The sequence below is a fragment of the Hevea brasiliensis genome, chromosome 8 (genome assembly GCF_030052815.1).
Source record: "Hevea brasiliensis isolate MT/VB/25A 57/8 chromosome 8, ASM3005281v1, whole genome shotgun sequence".
In the NCBI taxonomy this organism is placed as follows: Eukaryota; Viridiplantae; Streptophyta; class Magnoliopsida; order Malpighiales; family Euphorbiaceae; genus Hevea; species Hevea brasiliensis.
The window spans coordinates 98,154,872-98,173,056 of NC_079500.1; the positions used below are offsets into that span (position 1 = coordinate 98,154,872).

The 18,185-nt window shown below is 35.1% G+C and overlaps 1 long non-coding RNA gene and 1 pseudogene across 1 annotated transcript; both read right to left on the reverse strand.

The window, feature by feature from the left end:
- Positions 1-272: 272 nt before the first annotated feature.
- Positions 273-1,739, reverse strand: LOC131182375 (uncharacterized). Its single transcript, XR_009150718.1, has 2 exons — positions 1,240-1,739; positions 273-853 (listed from the first exon to the last, which is right to left on the reverse strand). It is a non-coding gene; the product is annotated as an uncharacterized LOC131182375 (long non-coding RNA).
- Positions 1,740-4,380: 2,641 nt separating this feature from the next.
- On the reverse strand, positions 4,381-12,585 carry LOC110644955 (7-deoxyloganetic acid glucosyltransferase-like; annotated as a pseudogene).
- Between the last annotated feature and the right edge of the window lie 5,600 nt (positions 12,586-18,185).

Genomic DNA, 18,185 nt, shown 5'->3' on the forward strand with positions numbered 1-18,185 from the left:
CATATTATATTAAAAATATTATATTAATCAACTTTTATATTAAACAAATGTTTTATAAGAATATTATGTAAGTAAAATTTTTTAAAAAAATTATTATATAAATATAATTTACTCATCATAAATTGAATTGACATATTACATACTTTATATTTAATATATATAAGCTCAAACCCAATATACCTTCAACAGAAAATATCAAAAGAAACAGTAGAGACATAGACATGAGAATTACATTTGATGGGAAGTTTGCAGGCTGCAATCATGTAGGAATTAAAAAAAATAACTTTACTCTTTCTTTCTTTCCCTCTTTATATATATATATTCAACAAATAGATTACATTGATATAAAAAGGTTAGAATCTTAAATTAAAAGTAGTTTGATCTATAATATAAAAATAAAAAATTAATAAAAACTCAGGTCTAAATACAAAAGAGCCTTTTTTTATTTGGGCAACCCAAAAGAAATAGTGCATACCCGGATTTTCTTATTGCAACACCGCAAAGGAGGAAATGTAAACCAAAAAGAGTCTAAGGGCAGAGCTCTTCAATCCCAAAGGACAAGAAATGGCACCGAGGCCTAAAGGAGTCCTAGGAGAGCCATAATTCAGTCATATTCCCTACAAAACAGCAGATCGAGACAAGGAAGCTCCTGAGTAGCAGGCCATACAACCCAGAAAACGAATTGCAGGCTAAGTAAGCAGCTCACAGAGGGTGATGAAGCAGAGCTCAATACGACAACATGCCTTGGATATCAGCCATAAAGGCAAAGCCGGCTAAAGACCTTTGAGATGTCATCATGCGTTAAAACAATTGCTCTTCCTAGAGCTAGAACAGAGCATAAATGGAGACAATCCTTATATGCAAAACCCAAAAAAAAAAGATCAACAAAACCCTCATAAATAATAACAATCTATTGCCCAAAAAATTAGATTTTATTTATCCACAAACCCTATTCAAAGATGGGGAAGGGAAGACACACGTCCGGGTAGGGGAAAAGAGGCCATCCCCTACCCAAAAAGGGCAAAAAATAGTTGACAAGTGTAACAGTTGGTTCACTAAAAAAATAAACAATAATAATAATAATAATAATAATAATAATAATAATAATAATAATTAAGAAGACTAATATTCTCTAGAAGCTATAAGAGTATAAGTGAGCAGAGAAAGAGCAAGGAAATAGAGGTTTCCTTTCTGCTTGAACACTGAAACAGGGATTTGAAGAAGGAGAATGATCCAAACCTGAAATCAACTCATTTCTTTGACTAAATCAAGTCTTCACTACTTATTCTTATCTTCCTAAATAGTAATCCCTTCATTGAGAAAGCCTAATCACCATTTCTCTCAACCAACAGCCACTTGATTGAAGGAGGACAAAAAGGGACAGCTACTGCCCTCTCCAATTTTTGAGGTTTTGATCCTTATTTTCAGCCATACTCCTTCATGGTAACTCTCTCTACATCTATCTTCTTCCATTAATCAATATTATTTCTAATTTCCTCACCTAGAAGATAGTTGAGTGAGTAAAAAAAATCCTTATAGCTATCCTTCATCAATAGCTCTTTTAACATTGATAAGAGCATATAACTTGTCTTTCACCTTATACAGCAGCCTATAAGTTATTCCCAAGTATTCAATTGAGTTAGTGTTTGAGGAAGAAGGGAATTGAAGTTTGGAGGGCCGGTGTATGTTGATAAGTTTGCTTTGAATGATGATTTCCAATGGGTGTGGTGATTACTAGAGGATTTATATATAGGCCTTAATTGACCATGGCTACCCTTCTTAATGTTTTTAATATTGATGAGTTTAAGGGCATGTGAGGGAAGTGGAAGTTGTAAATAGTAGTTACTATTATTCTATGCACGTTTAAATTAAGATGCTAGGTTGATTTGACATTAAACCATGTTAGAATTATAAGTGTACATTTTTAATTTGTATGGTATGAAATTGTTGTTAATCATGTGGACATTACAATGAGTATTTTGCTGTAAGATGGGTACGATAGATAATTTTGAGTAATGAATAAAATAATCTCATGGATGTTAAAGATGTATATTAATTTAAGAATTGATTTGTGGAGATTTCTTGTTATACATATTTTGTTTAGGCCCATATTTCAATGATCCTATTATATGTTGTGTATGATATGTTGTGACTTGTTGAGTGCTCTTTAGAGCTATCAGACATCAGTGCTTTATTAGAATTTTCAAAATACATCATACATTTCACTTTCCACACTTCCATCCTAAGAGTTAAATTCCTTTATTGATATATTATTATTTCTCTTCAATTCTAGGAAATAATCCAGCTCCAACGTTAGATCCTTGGGTTGCTTCAGCTGTTTAGATTTTATGCTATTTATAATACATATGAGTAGATAAATATATAATACTACTATTTTATTAAATGTAAATTATTTATATTATTTCTAAGTATGAAAATGAGAACAGAAAATTGTAAATTTTATGTTTTATTATTGAATAAAATGAGATTTACAATTACAACTGAATAAATATATACATCAAATAGATAGCACCTTGATGATAAATAATTTATTTTCAGCTCAGCTTATGTTTATACTGTCTTTGGGGCGTATATCAAGTAGTCGCTTTTTGGGGTAGCTCTGCATATGTGTATGACCAATATTTTTATTACTCTTGGGTTATTTTTGTGTCATTATAGAGCTGAAGATATCAGCATTGCTCTCAGATTGTCAGAGTTTATTATTGCGCTTGAGATGTTTGCATTATCTACAAAAAGCATATTGCGAGTGTACGAGGATATTGTAAATTTTATGATTTCAATATATCTATTTTAGCAATATTGTTACAATATGAATTTTATTTTAGCTCAGCTACATGATTTAGATTAAATGATATTTATTCAGCTGACATATTCTAACATAGCAGAATTGGTATTGTTAAGTATCAAAACCTTATCTGTTCTGTTTTATTATTTATTTATTTGCTCACTGAGTAGTTGTATTTATACTCTTAATTTTTAATATTTTAGATCCTTTTGCTAATTCCAGTTATAACAGCCTCTCTTTAGAATTATCCTCTCTTTCACTTCACTAGCTATAGAGTCTGGTGGAGGTTGGACCAATATGTTTTTTTTGGATATTTATTTTGTTTTAATTTATTGTACATATGTATAGACAGCATAGAAACTTTAATCTGTAAATATTTTCTTTTGATCCTCTCGAAAAGAGTATATATATAATTGTGTATTTAAATATATTTGATGGGCACAAAATCGTGTTTTATATACCAGATATATTTTAACAAGTTTTATGTGATCTTTTAGCTATAAATTTAGAGAAAACTCTATCAATTTTTCATGTTACATCAATCTCCATGGGTTAGGGATGAGTGTGACAACAAGAACTAGACAAAAGAGAGACCTTGAGTTCTAGAGAAATCACCCATGACGAGAGAAAAAAGATGAGACCCTACCCGTAATAAGAATGATGCTTTTTCCTTCTGTAAGGTAACCCCTTCTCCCTCGTAAACAAAGACAAAGACATTAGCATTTTCAAACTTTAATACGTGTTACAATAAAATTTATTCAATGTTAATTTGAATTAAAAAAATCAAAATTAAAAATAAAATTATTTAAATATAAAAAGTCAAAATTAAAGTAATAATAACTTCAAAATTTTATTTTTGTAACATTATAATATTAAGTTAACATTTTATTTATATATAAAAAATATATTTTTTAAATGATTTAACATGAACTATCATTTAATTTAATAATATATATAATCAATAAATTATATAACTCAGTAACTCAATGTACTAATATTAAAAGGGTAATATAACTAAATTTTAAAGGTATGGTAAAACCCATAGATTAATCATTGATTTATTTTTGAGTTATAATGTAATTTTTAAATTTAAATTTTATTAACAAATTAGTCACTGCCGTTAGCTGCTTGTCACTTTGAAACAATTTAATCCTATAAATTTTGTTTTATAAGCAAAATGATCCATACATATAAATTTTATATTTAAGTAATTATTTAATTTATATCCAAATAATTTATTTGGATATAAATTAAATAATTACTTAAATATAAAATTTAAATATAAGGACTATTATACTAATAAAATAAAATTTTAGAGACTATTTTATTAATAAAACAAAACTTAAAAGAATAAAGTTCAAAATTAAATAAAAACATATGCATATATAATTAACAAATATATTTAGTATTATAATATAAGATGATATATATCCTAATCAACAAAATGAGAAGCCATTCATTTACCACTTGGCTAACCAATTTGCATTTGCATCCATTTTCTAAGTGCTTATTAGCACATATAAGCTGTGTAATGCAGAAAATGGCGCATACATTTGCATTCGTATATCACTCAATTATGACAAGTCATCCTTGTGATTGTCATTAGCATATGAGTTCACCAATCTTATATCCTTGATCAGACGATCCAAACAACAAGAAGAAGATCCACCTTCTAGGACACTCTTTCTTGCTAACTCTGCTATCCTATCCGTTGATTTCACAAACTTCTCTCTCCTATCTACCATCAGATCATTCACCATCTTCTCCACAACCCTTCTATCACATACATCCTTCATGTCCAGTCCCAGCTTCCAGACCTCACTCAGAAACCTTCTATTCACTTGCTGATCACCAAAATAAGGCCAGCAAATCACTAGCACACCAGCCACTATGCTTTCCAAAGTTGAGTTTCATCCACTGTGTGTCAAGAACCCACCAATTGCCTTATGTGCCAAAACCTCTTCCTGGGGTGCCCATTTGACAATGTATCCTCTTTCCTTTGCCCCTGCCTGAAGCTCCTCAGGAATTTCTCCAAGATTATCACCATCTTGTTTCATAACAGATTCAGGCCTTATAACCCATAAGAACTTCTTCTTGCTATTAACAAGACCGTACCAGAATTCCATATGCTGGTCTCTTGTCATAACATAGAGTACAGATTGCGATGGCTTGTTATCCAGCCATGTGATGCAGGTCCCGTCAACTTTCCAGAGACTGTTCTAGGATGAATACGATCCTTGCTTTTCGATGCTTCTTAATTTTATGTTCAGATGCTCATGCAGAGGCCCGATTATGTAGATTTTAGGGTAGCGAGTGCGTATTTGGGAAAGTATTGGTCCCTCTAGCTCTTCATACGTGTTGAAGATGAGTGCTTGGGATTGTCACATCTCGTTGTTGACGACGAATAGATTAGGTCTGATATGTCGCTAACTTGGCAAAAACGTGCTGGAAGATCTCTACATCGAAGAAACGTTTCCATTCCTCGTACTTTTGCGATCAACCTGTCCATGTCTTCTTTTCCTATCAGTTTTGTCGACATCATATTTTGGCCGATCACCGAGGTCAAGGGACTTTAAAATTGACTCCTAGCTGACGTCCTTTGATCACAAATGATTTTTCCAAACACATCGATGGCTCGATCATGAAATAAACCGATCCCACACTTAGTTAATTGTTTTTCAATCTCTTATCAGAGGGGTTCAAACCAATTTCAGGTCTCCGTACCCTCCAGTCTTGCCTCCTGATCTCCCTTTTAAAAATATTGTGAAAAGTCATTTAGCTAATGCTAGAATCGGTTTCCTCACTTGTATGTCCCAGATATTCCTTAAAATAAAGTTAAGGTTTCTGTCCGATTTAATGATGATTCCGATCTTAAGAATTCAAATCAAGTCTTTCCAATTCTAATGTTCTAAGGTTCTACCTGGTGTTAGGTCATGGCTTAGTCCGATCTCATGCTGACAATGTTTTTCCGACCTCTTATACTTAGGTTAATAGTTGCTTTAAGTTTGATGTTCTAATACGTTCAAACAATCAAGTACTCATACAATTGGGACGCTTTCCGATCTCATCAAGAAATTGAGCAAAAGAGAGAACTTCACTTCATTTCAAAATAAAAATTTACAAGTCATTCGCCTGGAGGGTCTCCCCCAGCCTGTTCTCTAAGTACATCATCATTTCTCTCACTCTCTCTCTCTCTCTCTCTGGATCCTCGTCGCTCTCATCTTCTGCCTCTTGGGCGAGCTCGTTCATCCAAGAGAAGTCCTCTTCAGGATACCGCTTCCTCAGCTCGGCCAGAAGGTCATTATGGGCATTCACATAAGCCCCGGCCTCCTTCGTAGTGCTCTCTTCTTCCTTGGCCTGAAGTTCCTCATCCTTGGCTTGGAGCTCTTCCTCCTTCGCCCGAAGGTCTTCAGCATAACGAGCGAGATCGACAGACCGACCAGCTTGGGAATCTTTAAGTTCTCATTCCACCTCCGCTATCCTCTCCTCATAATGCTTCATCCGCTCTTCCATTCTGGCGATGTAGTCATTAGCAGAGGAGAGTTGAGCTTGTGCAGCTGAGGCATCTTGGACCGCCTTAAGGATCTCCTTTTTTAAGGTGTGGGCTTTCTCTCTGAGTACGTGCTGATTTGCAATGACCTCTAAGCCCAAGCTCATTGTCTGAGCTAAGATATCACCCATGCTCTCCTCTGCCAACCGGTTCCGATCTTCTTGGAAGCAGATGGAAGCTCCCATGACTTTGGCCAGGCCGGGATCCCCCCTTGTAGAGCGGTTCCTTTCCAATGATTAGATCAGAAGTTGAGCGCCCCGGGAAAGTGTCCTGACCATGGGACCGGAAGACTCCCCTTCTACATTGGAAGAGATCAGAGGAGGAGGGTAAGCTCGATTTGCTGAGGAGCAGGAGCGATAACCTCTACCTCAGGGATTGGTTGCTCCTAAGATCGGGGAGGAGAGCTCGGCACCTCTACTGATTCACGACGAGGGGTCTGAGCATCAGCAATGGTGGCCCCCTTCATCGCCCTCACTTTTCTGGAGACCTCCCTCTTTCGCTTGCAGCTCTCCTTGGAAGCATCGCCGCCCGCCATACCTACACAAAAAAGAAGTTAGTGAGTTCGCTAAGATTCAGATACCAGAGATATGGGTAGTACCAGGGCCGAGGTCAGAGAGCTAGAGCTTGTATTCTTCGTCAGTGATCAGTCGCATCATCCAATACTTCAGTTTGGCCAGCACTGCGTCTAAGCAAGAGAATTTTTAGGTGGACGCCTGAGACTTTAACTCTTTCACCACCGGTGTCTTCATCCTTATTTAAGGTGATCTTTTTTGGGATCGGAGCGACCTGGTGTTGCCAACTCCGTGGGATACCCTCAAAGCCATTCTGAATCTTGCTCTTCAAAATGAAGAACCTGTTCTTCCAATTCTTCAATGAAGAAGGGAGGTCGTTAAAGAGAGAACAGTTAGGCTTAGCCTGAAAGAACCAGAACTCATCATCCTTCCTTCGGGCGAGCCTATGTAGTTCGGCAAAGACTTTAGCTGTGGGTTCCAGTCCCTTAGCTCGGCAGAGGCCCCGGAAAGCTATTAGAGTCCGCTAAGAGTTCGGATGCACTTGGGCTACCGAGACGTGGTGAAACTTTAGGACAGCCTTGTAAAATTCATCCAAAGGGAAACGGAGCCCGGCCTTCAACTGCTCTTCATACACCATGATGAGATCGCTCTCATCGAAGAAGTGATCAGCCTGATGATCGCCGTGGCATTTGATCAGTTCAAAGGAGTCGATCCGCAGATTGTACTCCTGGCTTATAAATTGAAGATTGGTTTCTCTCAAGACTGAAGGCAACTCATTAATTAGCAAGTTGTCTCTCCTCAAAGATGCCCTTCGCCTCGATCGGCGTGGGCGATTCGGAACGAGGGCGTCTTTGGTTTGACCACCTGATCTAATTACATCGCCCTCTTCTGAGGTCCACGAAACATGGACAGAAGGTGGGGTCGCAGCTCTCTGACCTTCGGCGCTGCTCATTTTCAAAGAAACAAAAGAAGTTTAACTAAGAAAAGGATCAAAACCCTTACCGGAATGTGATCGGTGCCGGAAATACTTGAAGAAATGAGAGAATGTTGAAATTGCTAGCAAAGTGCTGAAAGTGACATAAGGGAGCAACTGATTGACCCTCTCCCTATTTATACCCGTCTGAGCATTTAATGCTCAAGAAATCCCAAGCGGCGCATCGGTTAGCGGAATTGGCCCCCTTTCCTGACACGTCGCGGGAAGGTTCCAGAAACATAATAATAAAATTGAATAAAATGAGATCGGTTAGCTAGAGTTATCGGATTGTGCAAATTTTCAGAGCTGCAGATCGGCTAATGACGATTTAGTTAGAGATTAGATCGGATATGCACATCATAGATCAGAAAAACAACCAATGCAATAATTAAATAATAACCTTCAAATAAAATTTCATTTCATTTCCAAAAGGTCAGATTACATCATTTGGGTGATCTCAAGAGATCGGATCACATCATTAAGAGAACCTTTAAAGGTCAGATTACATCATTTGGGCGATCTCTAAAGATCAGCACTACATCCTACCTAGTAAGGACCTATGTCAAAGCCTAGTCTTGTGGCTGAATCAAAAGATCTGTTTGATTAGAAAGCCAGCCACAAGCATTGGATAGATGTGCAACTCAGATAGGGTGACTATGACTCTCATGATGGTGAGTGGAGTCATCGTCGATGTCATCGACCAGAACCGAGCTGCAGTCGAGATGCCCGATGTGGTGAGGAGCCAAATGAACTTCAAGAGGCGGTCACCGACATTAAGATTGAAATTAGCAGTACTCTTACCCAAGATCGGCCCACCAATTATACTGATGGACCGATTCGAGATCGGCACAATCATCATTTTCGATCTTGATCGGTAAATTAGTCCGGTTTCCTCACTGTCATCAGATATTGTTCCCATGATTCTCCGATCGTCGGGATCGTAAATCTTCAGGCAAGGGGCAAAGAAAACAGTCGGAAAAAGATCAAAAGCAGTCACCATAGTCGGAATCATAACCGAAGAAGCTAGAATCAGAGAAATAGAGAGACTGAAGGAGAAGTGAAGTGTGAAGGGGCTTTCTCGCGGGTGCATATATATAGTGCCTGAGCATTTATTGCATACAGAAACCGAAGCGGATGCATCGGTAACTGAAGAATTAATTGCGTTGACCAAGGCAGGTAGGATGAAGAGGAAAATTCTAGAATGGGAGAGATCGGGAAGCGATAAGGGACCCGATATGAGAAAGATCGGAAAAAGGTCATAATAGAGAGATCGGAAGGAATGGAGATTGGAAAAGGGTCATAATAGAGAGATTGGAAGGAATAGAGATCGAAAAGCACGAAGAGGATAAAATGACTTCCAATAACTCTCTTTATAATCAGAGCCGAGTTAGTTAAAGCATTGCAGGCGTGATCAAATCTTCACCGCAGGCCTCATTTGCAGAATCGCCCACATTGCTGACAGACGCCAAAAACAGTTATGGTAGTCCTGTACATCTCAATCTCCACCGTTGATCATACTTGTAAGGATGAACCCGGAGCCCTTGGATCAAAAGCAGACAGCAGGTTCGGCGCTTTTCATTCCCAGCCCTCGGATCCATCTTGTAAGGCAAGATCCTGAGCCGTTGGATTAAGAAGAAAAAGGACGGATATTCTGAATAGGATCCCAGCCGTCCATTTTGATTCGATTGGTGAGAGGCGAAGCAAATCCGTGAGTGATAAGGGTTCGAATCCTAGCTCTGCAGAAGCGAAGGGATTTAATTTCCACAAAGCGGACAGTACCTTGTGAGTCGCAGGTCCGGCCTCTAGAAGGGTACGGCAAGAAGGCCACCCATAGAGGGCTTGGTGGGACCCCTAAGCCGGGTGTGACAATAAAGCGCCTTTTTATTGTCACACCGGCAAAGGCAGCTCAAGCCTCTAGTGACCTTCTTGCCGTCTCTCAGCGAACTGCGACTCAAGATCGTCTTGTCGCTTTGGTGGAGTTAATCCTTGGCCTGTGAGTTAGGATTGAACCCATATCACCTCACGGTTTTACTCGCCTCTCACCAATTGAGCTGGTGAGAGGCGAAGCAAATCCGTGAGTGATAAGGGTTCGAATCCTAGCTCTGCAGAAGCGAAGGGATTTAATTTCCACAAAGCGGACAGTACCTTGTGAGTCGCAGGTCCGGCCTCTAGAAGGGTACGCTGGCAAGAAGGCTCACTAGAGGGGCTTGAGCTGGGGCCCCCTAAGCCGGGGTGTGACAAGAGTTCTTATCCGAGATCCTTTATTTAAAACTTTAAACCGAACACTTTAAGAGATCGGAGAAGAGTTCTTACCTGATTCTTATTTAAATAAAACATGAAGATCGGAGGAGAGTTCTTATCCGAGATCCTTTATTTAAAACTTTAAACCAAATACTTTAAGAGATTGGAGGAGAGTTCTTATCCGAGATCCTCCACTAAAAAAACTTTAAACCGAATACTTTAAGAGATCAGGGGAGAGTTCTTACCTGATTCTCAGCCAAAATTTTAACAAAATATGTAGAGATCGGAGGAGAGTTCTTATCCGAGATCCTTCGCTTAAATTTTTAATGAACATACTTTAAGAGATCGGAGGAGAGTTCTTACCTGATTCTTAGCCGAAATTTTAATTAAACATACGGAGACCGGAGGAGAGTTCTTATTCGAAATCTCCCACTTAAATTAATACTTAAGGGATCGGAAGAGAGTCCTTACCCGAATTCTCTTAATTAAAACCTGAATCAAAACACCACGACTTCAATATATAAAATAACCCTTAGACAAAATCTGCTATCCGACACTTACTCACTAAGGGTTATCTCATGTACTCATGTTCTTGAGTAGCCCTGAATAGTGAAATATCAAATGTTCCTTTTCCCTTATGAAGGAATAACATCGTCACCCCAATCCCCCAAATTACCAATTTCAATTTATAAAGAGCATAATGTTAAATCTGCTTACCCTCATTGAGGGACGAGGTGGGATGCTTAACACCTTACCCACCCGTTTACGGACCCCGAACCTAGAATCTCTGTTTTCGAAGTGGTTATTTTTTTATTTACCTTCACAAATGGTTTTCTTTAATTTCCCTCAAAATTAAAGTAGCGACTCCTCACTTTTCTCACTTCGGTGAAAAGTCTCGTCCAAGCAACCGCAAAATACCTTGCGACAAGTTTCATGGGACTGGACTCGTAAGTAATACAATTGAATGGAATAAAGAGCTTGAAATAAACAAAGACTTTATCAACAAGGACACCAATCATAAAAACTTGAGATTTTATTTAAAGAAGTTTGATGTTTTTAGACTTCATATCCACAAATATGCAAAATTTAATTTCCATCCAGAAATAGTTTTTTCAAAAACATGAATCTAATTAATTAATTGTATTAAAATATAAAAATTAAATAATAATTTAATTACTATTAAAATTTATTGATTAATCTAACATAAAAACTTAATTAACGTAAATAAAATATAAAGATTAAATATGATATTTTTAAAAATATCAAAATTAAATAATTAATTTTATTACAATATAAAAATTAAATAATTTTTTTTAAAACATAATTAGTTATTAAAAAAATTCTGAGTGGGTTCCGCTATATAAATTTGACCGATCACTTCATGTGAATGATGATATATACAAATATAGGTTTGTCGTATCTAAAAATTATTTTTGTGTACTCAAAAAGGCAACTAGTGATAAGGAACATAAAAATATTCTTGGAAGCAAATTTTTTTCGAAATTGATGTATACATGATCATCCTTTAAGCCTATGAAGAGGTATGAAATCTGTCTATTTTTTTTTATTATTATTAGGGAAGAACTTATATATATAAAAATAATAAAATTAATTTTAATATATTATAATTTTTTTATAAAAAAAAAATTTAAGAATGTAACTATAAAGGAAATAAACACTCCTTTCCCTAATTTAACCCTTTGTTTGGATTATTCTAATATCTAAATAACAAAAATGAAAAAAAAAACTAATTTTTTTTATTTTTTCCTCTCTCCATCTCCCTCGATCTAAACAAAGGGCAAGTGACAGGAGAGTAGCATTTAAGCATTATCATATATAGTAGTGATGTACCTTTGACAGGAAGTTGATGAGCTGCAACAGCATCAGGAATGGACAAGAAAGTCCAGAAGGAGCAAGCACTGGCGCATTGCATCTGAATAGCAGGAATTCCAACCTCAACAGCAACATCATATACAAATCCCATCGCCCCACCTCTTATGATATGGTTAACTGCTGGACTACCTTTGATATTGAATTTTAAAATTTAAAATTATTTTTTTAATAAAAATATTATTTTAAATATTATTAAAAAAAATAATTTAAAAAAATTATTTTATTATTTTAATATTTTTATAATTAAAATTAATTAAATTTAATTTTTAATTATTTTTTAACATCACCTAACTAATATATTTAAAAAAATAATTTTCCCAATACCAATACCAAACAGCCACTCTGTCACTATTTTCTTGAAAATTAGCTTGCTCTTCACTGATAACTTTCTCAACCGGTCGGCCGCATGAGGATCTGGCCGACAAACAGGTATGGCTTCAACAGCTGTATGACGAACTAGACATTCATGGATATCCTGGAAATTTATGAAGGTAATCTTAAGGCCAGCAAGGCTTAAAAGCTCTGCTAGCTTGAGTGTGGGGTTTACTTGGGGTTGGCCTGGGGCAGGAAAGATGAGTATATGAGGAGAAGGAATTGACCATTGCTCCATTTTTCAAGTTTTGGCTAGCTGGGCTGAGGATAAGAAATTTAACGGGCGATTAATGAAAGGGTGGAATTCTGATGGAAGATAAAATTAAAAACTCTATTAGAATCCCAAAAAATCCTTGAAGACGGTGACTTTTTGAATGTGTGGACATAGGGATTCAGATTTATAAGTCTCTCATAGTGTATTTTTATAATTAATAGTTTATTTTTTTATAAATAATTAAATTTTAGTCTGTAATATTTTTAAAAAATTATTTTAAATTATTTAATTAAAATTTAAAAAATAAAATAAAAAAATTTAGAAGAAAATTTTTATAATGTATTGTTAGAACTAGTAATAAGAACTTTACGGCAAAGATAATTTTAGTGCCTATAAAATTAATATACGACAGTAATAAGAATAATTATTTTTCTTTTAGATAAAATTTGACAATTTATTAATAAGATAAATATATTATAATATTTTTTATAAAATAAAAAATAAAAAAATAGATAATTAAAATATTCTGTTCAAAGATAATTTGGATAATATAAAATATCTTTTCAATTTTGGGTAAACAAAGAAATCTTCTGTAATATTGTACTTTCAAAATCTTGTTACTTTTGTGGCCGACAGAATATATTAAACTATTAAATGTTAATGGAGGAACAAGTCGCATTACCAAATTTTATTGATAGAATATCATTGCCCATATTGAATCTCTAACGAAAAAAAAATCAACAACTCATATTGTACTTTGAATTGCCAAAAAATCCTATTTAAATATTAAAAAAAACCCCGTTAAGGGGAGAAAAAATAAAACATCAATAATAGAGAGAAACAAGACCCAATACTAGAAAAAGAATCTTTGATCTATTCTTTAATGACACAAATCTGAATAGAAAAACTCAAATTTATTCCAAACGGACACAAATATAAGAGTTTATTAAAAGAAAAAAAACAAAAAAACAATAAAAGATATGACAACAATCATTGTTATCCTTAAAAAAATTTTGCAACAATAATTGTTGCTTTTTATAAATTTTTTTTTCAACAATCATAATTTTATTGTAAAATATTTATGGTTATAGTTTTATAACAGTAATATACTATAATTTATATATTACTATAATTAATTTATGGCAACAAATTTTATACATTTTGCAATAAAAATTATTGTTACTAAGTCTAATATTTATTTTAGTGATAGTAAATTTATTTATATTAATAAAAAAAATAAAATTAGATATTTATGATGCAAAAATTATAAATTAAAATTAATTTAACAATTCCAATTAATACGTTAATAAAATAAATTATTGAAATTAATTATTTAAAATCATATGCTGATAAAATAATAAATCTTTGTTTTATTTTGAAATTGGCATGTGCTAATAATTATTAATTGTAACACCCCGAAATTTTAATTTTTATGAGTATTTTGGTATTTTAATTTTATTTAAATTTTAGGAATATTTTGAGATTTTTCGGATTTTAAAAATCGGGTTCGATTTTCCAAAAATATAAACTTTGATGATTTTTAAAAATTAATTTAAAGACCACGTAGCAAAACTAAAAATATATTTGGAGTCTACGTATTTTTCTGAGTTTTCTGGAATTTTTTCGGAATTTTTGGACCTCGTTTTCGGTCCCGAGGCAGAGTAAAAATTTAAAATTTTGTATTTCGAATCGAACCGGCCGAATCGAACCGGACCGGATCGGACCGGTCGAATCGGACCGGTCTTCTTCTCTTTTTCTCCTCCCTCCCGCGCGCGACGACCCTCTCCCCTTCTCTCTCTCTTTTCTCTCTCCTCCCTCCTCCCCTTGCCGCGTCGCCGCCTCCCCTGCGTCCCCACCTCGCCGGCGCCCCACCTCGGCCCTTCCCCACGGCCGGCCGCCGCCTGGAACGCCGGAAAACGGCCTTGGAAGGGACGCGCAGCGCGCGCGCGCCGTTTCAGCTTCCCCGGCCAAATCCGGCCGATCCGGCCACCAATTGGACCGGGTCTTGTGTCCAAAATCATCTACTCGGCGAGAGCTTTCCATAGACACCAAGAACGCCGAAATCCATCGAGCGGATTGTCCGATTTTTGCTCGGGAAGATTTTAGCCCATTTCGACTTTTGGGCTAGATTTCTCGAAAACCGTGAATCCCACGAGAAAACCGAGGCCACCAGCACGCTCCATTCGTCGAGAGCTTCGCAACGACATAAATTTCGAATTTTTTCGACACCGTTTTTCGGTGGGTCCCACGGAACTTCGCAGTGTTTTTCCGAGCATTTAATGAGCTTAGAAAATTCTGAAAAATTTATGTACTAACCCCCGTGTTATGGGCTTCGTGTAGGTATCCTCGATTCGCGGAAATTCGACAGTTGACCGATGCGCAAATTTCGGGCCGATGCACCGTTCTGGAAAAGTCTCGAATTGGATCGAGGTTTTGGCTAGCCCCATTGTCGACGTCCCGAGCGTTCTCAAGTCGGAATCGCAAAGGTAAACCCAACCTTGCTTTTTCGTAATTTTTTAGTGCTTAAATAGGATTAAAAATCCATAAAATATTCGTGGTAGCTTAGAAAATTATGATTCTTTTTGCAATAGCTTAGTAATATTGCTCAGGACCGCGGGGCAAAGTTTTATAATTTTTAGAGCTTGTTTGGGCAGTTTTTGCAAAAATGATCAATAATAAGGACTAAATTGAAATTTTGCGTATTATGATGGATGACTGATTTGATGGGCCCAGGAGGGGCTGTGTGATATGATTGAATTGTGGATATATGGATTGTGAGTATAGAAGTGTGTTTTGAACCCTTTTGCAGGTTGGGTAGGTCCTAGGTATAGGGAGACTCACTGGATTTTCGGCACGACTTAGGACGTAATTGGTCTTTTCTTTATTTGTATTGAGTCAGATTGTATTAAATAAATGTAATATGATTGTCAGGTGAGCCGGGACAGCCTTCTTCCTCCGCCCAGCCGCCACAGTGATTGTCGTCAAGTCTGTGAGTAGAATATTAATTTTAATTGTAATTTCGATATTATTATATGTTCAGCATGCCCATGCATCACTTATATGCATATATTTATGTAGTTAAACTCTAGGCACGATTTTTGATGCATTGATAAATGTTAAAGTGCCATGTATGTTGTTGTGGTAATTTGGAGCAGTGTGCGTGCGTTGGCGTGCGTGTGATGTGGTGTGGACTATGGATAGGACGGGTAGACACGGCTTGAGTTCTTCATTGGGACCTCCCTTCGGGTAGACACGGCTTGAGTTCTTCACTGGGACCCCGATTTGGTATTTAAGTGGAAGTCCGAAATGAGTTCTTCACTGCACCAGTTGGATTTAAGAGAGTCAGATAGGATCAGCTCCCATATATTATGATTGATGTTACAGGGTGCGTGAGTGCTCCAAATTACCTTTTTGATGTTATGATGTGAAAATGATGTGGATGTTGCATTTCACTCTACAGGGTGCATTAGATTTAGATAGTTATAGAAATTATGGTTAAAATTGATATTTTACTCTCTGAGTCAAACGCTCACTCCTGTTCAATATTTTTCCAGGCCACAGGAGGATATTTTTGAGGTTAACCTGCTCCCTTTCCTCGCAGGTTGTTTATCAATGTTTGTGTAATTTTATTAACTCCTAGAATTTCTGCATGTGTTAGAAGTATTTATTTGATTATGGTCTGTAATATTATTATCATGTTGGACCTGTAAACGTATAATGATATGCATGTTTGATGGATTGGATGAGGGAGCTGAGCTCCCATTTATTATTATGTTGATGAGTATGTGGAGGGTGAGCTGAGCTCCCCAATTGACTATATATTGTGTTTACAGGTCGGGTGAGTCGAAAACTCCCCGTTGGTAAGTTCATTTTATGGCCGGACTCTGTCCGTTTGTTTTCTTGAAATTGGGCCCAAATGGGCCTTAGAGTTGGGTAAATGAATAGTTAAGGCTTACTACGGGCCTCGGGGGCTTTAGGCTGGCCCAGGTCCTAGTGCCGGTCCGGCCCATAGGTTGGGTCGTGACATTAATTATTTTATATTAATTTTTTTTGAATTAATAGGCAAAGAGACGTATACATTCAACTTAACATCAGGACAAATTTCTTTAAAAGACCATAATAATTTTATTGAAATGCAGAATACGATATAATATATCGATTTGATATAGCACCTAATTTAATTAGTAATACGAGAAAAATTACTTATATATGTGTGTGTGAATAAAAATGTATCAAGCCAATGTTATAGTTTAAATGATAGTAAGTTTCAAAATATATTTTGAAGTCTAGGATTAATGTCTTATTCACATCAAGTGTTCAATTTTTTTTTTATTTTAAATAAGATGATCTATTGGGTTTAGATTTATTCTAAATAATCAAAAGTTGGAATTCTGATAAGGAAAAGGAAAATTACTTCATTAATAAATTTTGATTGAAAATTTAAATTGCAAAATTTTGATTAAATTTAAATCTCAATTGAGACCCAATAAAAAAAAATTCTTTACAAATTTATTGAAAGGCAAGATTTTTTTTTAAACTATAAAAAATGAGCTTTTCGAGTCTGGCGGTCAATCCCTGAGCTTAGGATTCGTGATTAAATAATTTTATTAACTCCTGATTTAATTCTCATAAAGATATCCTAACACCGAATTATAATAAATCCTGAAAAAGTCACAAACACAAGCTATTCAGAATTTGAATGTTACAAATACAAGCTATTCAGAATTTAAATTTTAAGAAATGTGTGAAAAATAGAGATTAAAATTTAAATTTTTAGTATGTCATTTTTTCATTTTTTGATCATGACTACTCAATACTCGTACGAGGCAAGTGATGAGCTCAGATGATTTAGAAATTTAAATTTTGATAATTTTTTAATTTAATGAAAGCTTAATATAATGAGCAACAATTAATAAAGCATATAATAAGACATATTTTTAATTATAAAAATAATTATCATAAAAATTCCCATAATTTAATTCAGTGAGTCTTTCTTCTTAAGGACGGCAAGTGGTGGGTGGGGGAGTTTGGCTTTTTTCTTACATACAAGTTCTTTTGTTCATTTTCCTCGATAGGCTAATGCGTCCAATTAAAGGCATAATGTTGCGGCTCTACCTGTCGGCTCTGGCTGTCATGCTATGCAACATATGCTCCGAAGGACTTCTCTCAAAGATTTGCTTTCTACACAAAGACAAAATGCTTGTCTCGATAATAATTAATAAACCACAAATTTGTTAATGGTTTTGTTATTATTATTATTATTTATAAATTAAAAAAATATTTAAAATAAATTAAAGTAATAAATAAAGTATTTTTTATAATTTATTTATTTATTTTAAAATTATTTTTATTAATTAAAAAATTATATTATTTTAATAATTTTTAAAATATCAACATTATGACCATATTAGCAACCATAATGATATAGATATTTTTTTTTTATGATTTTGATAAATTAAGTTCATTTTAAATGCGTCTTAACTAAACATATAAATTGTTTAAAAATTAATTTTAAATAATTTTATTAAATAATTAATTATATATTTTTAAATTAATTTATAAATTAAAAATTTTATTTTAATTCAAAAATTAAACATTAAACGTGAATAGCCTAGTCACACACC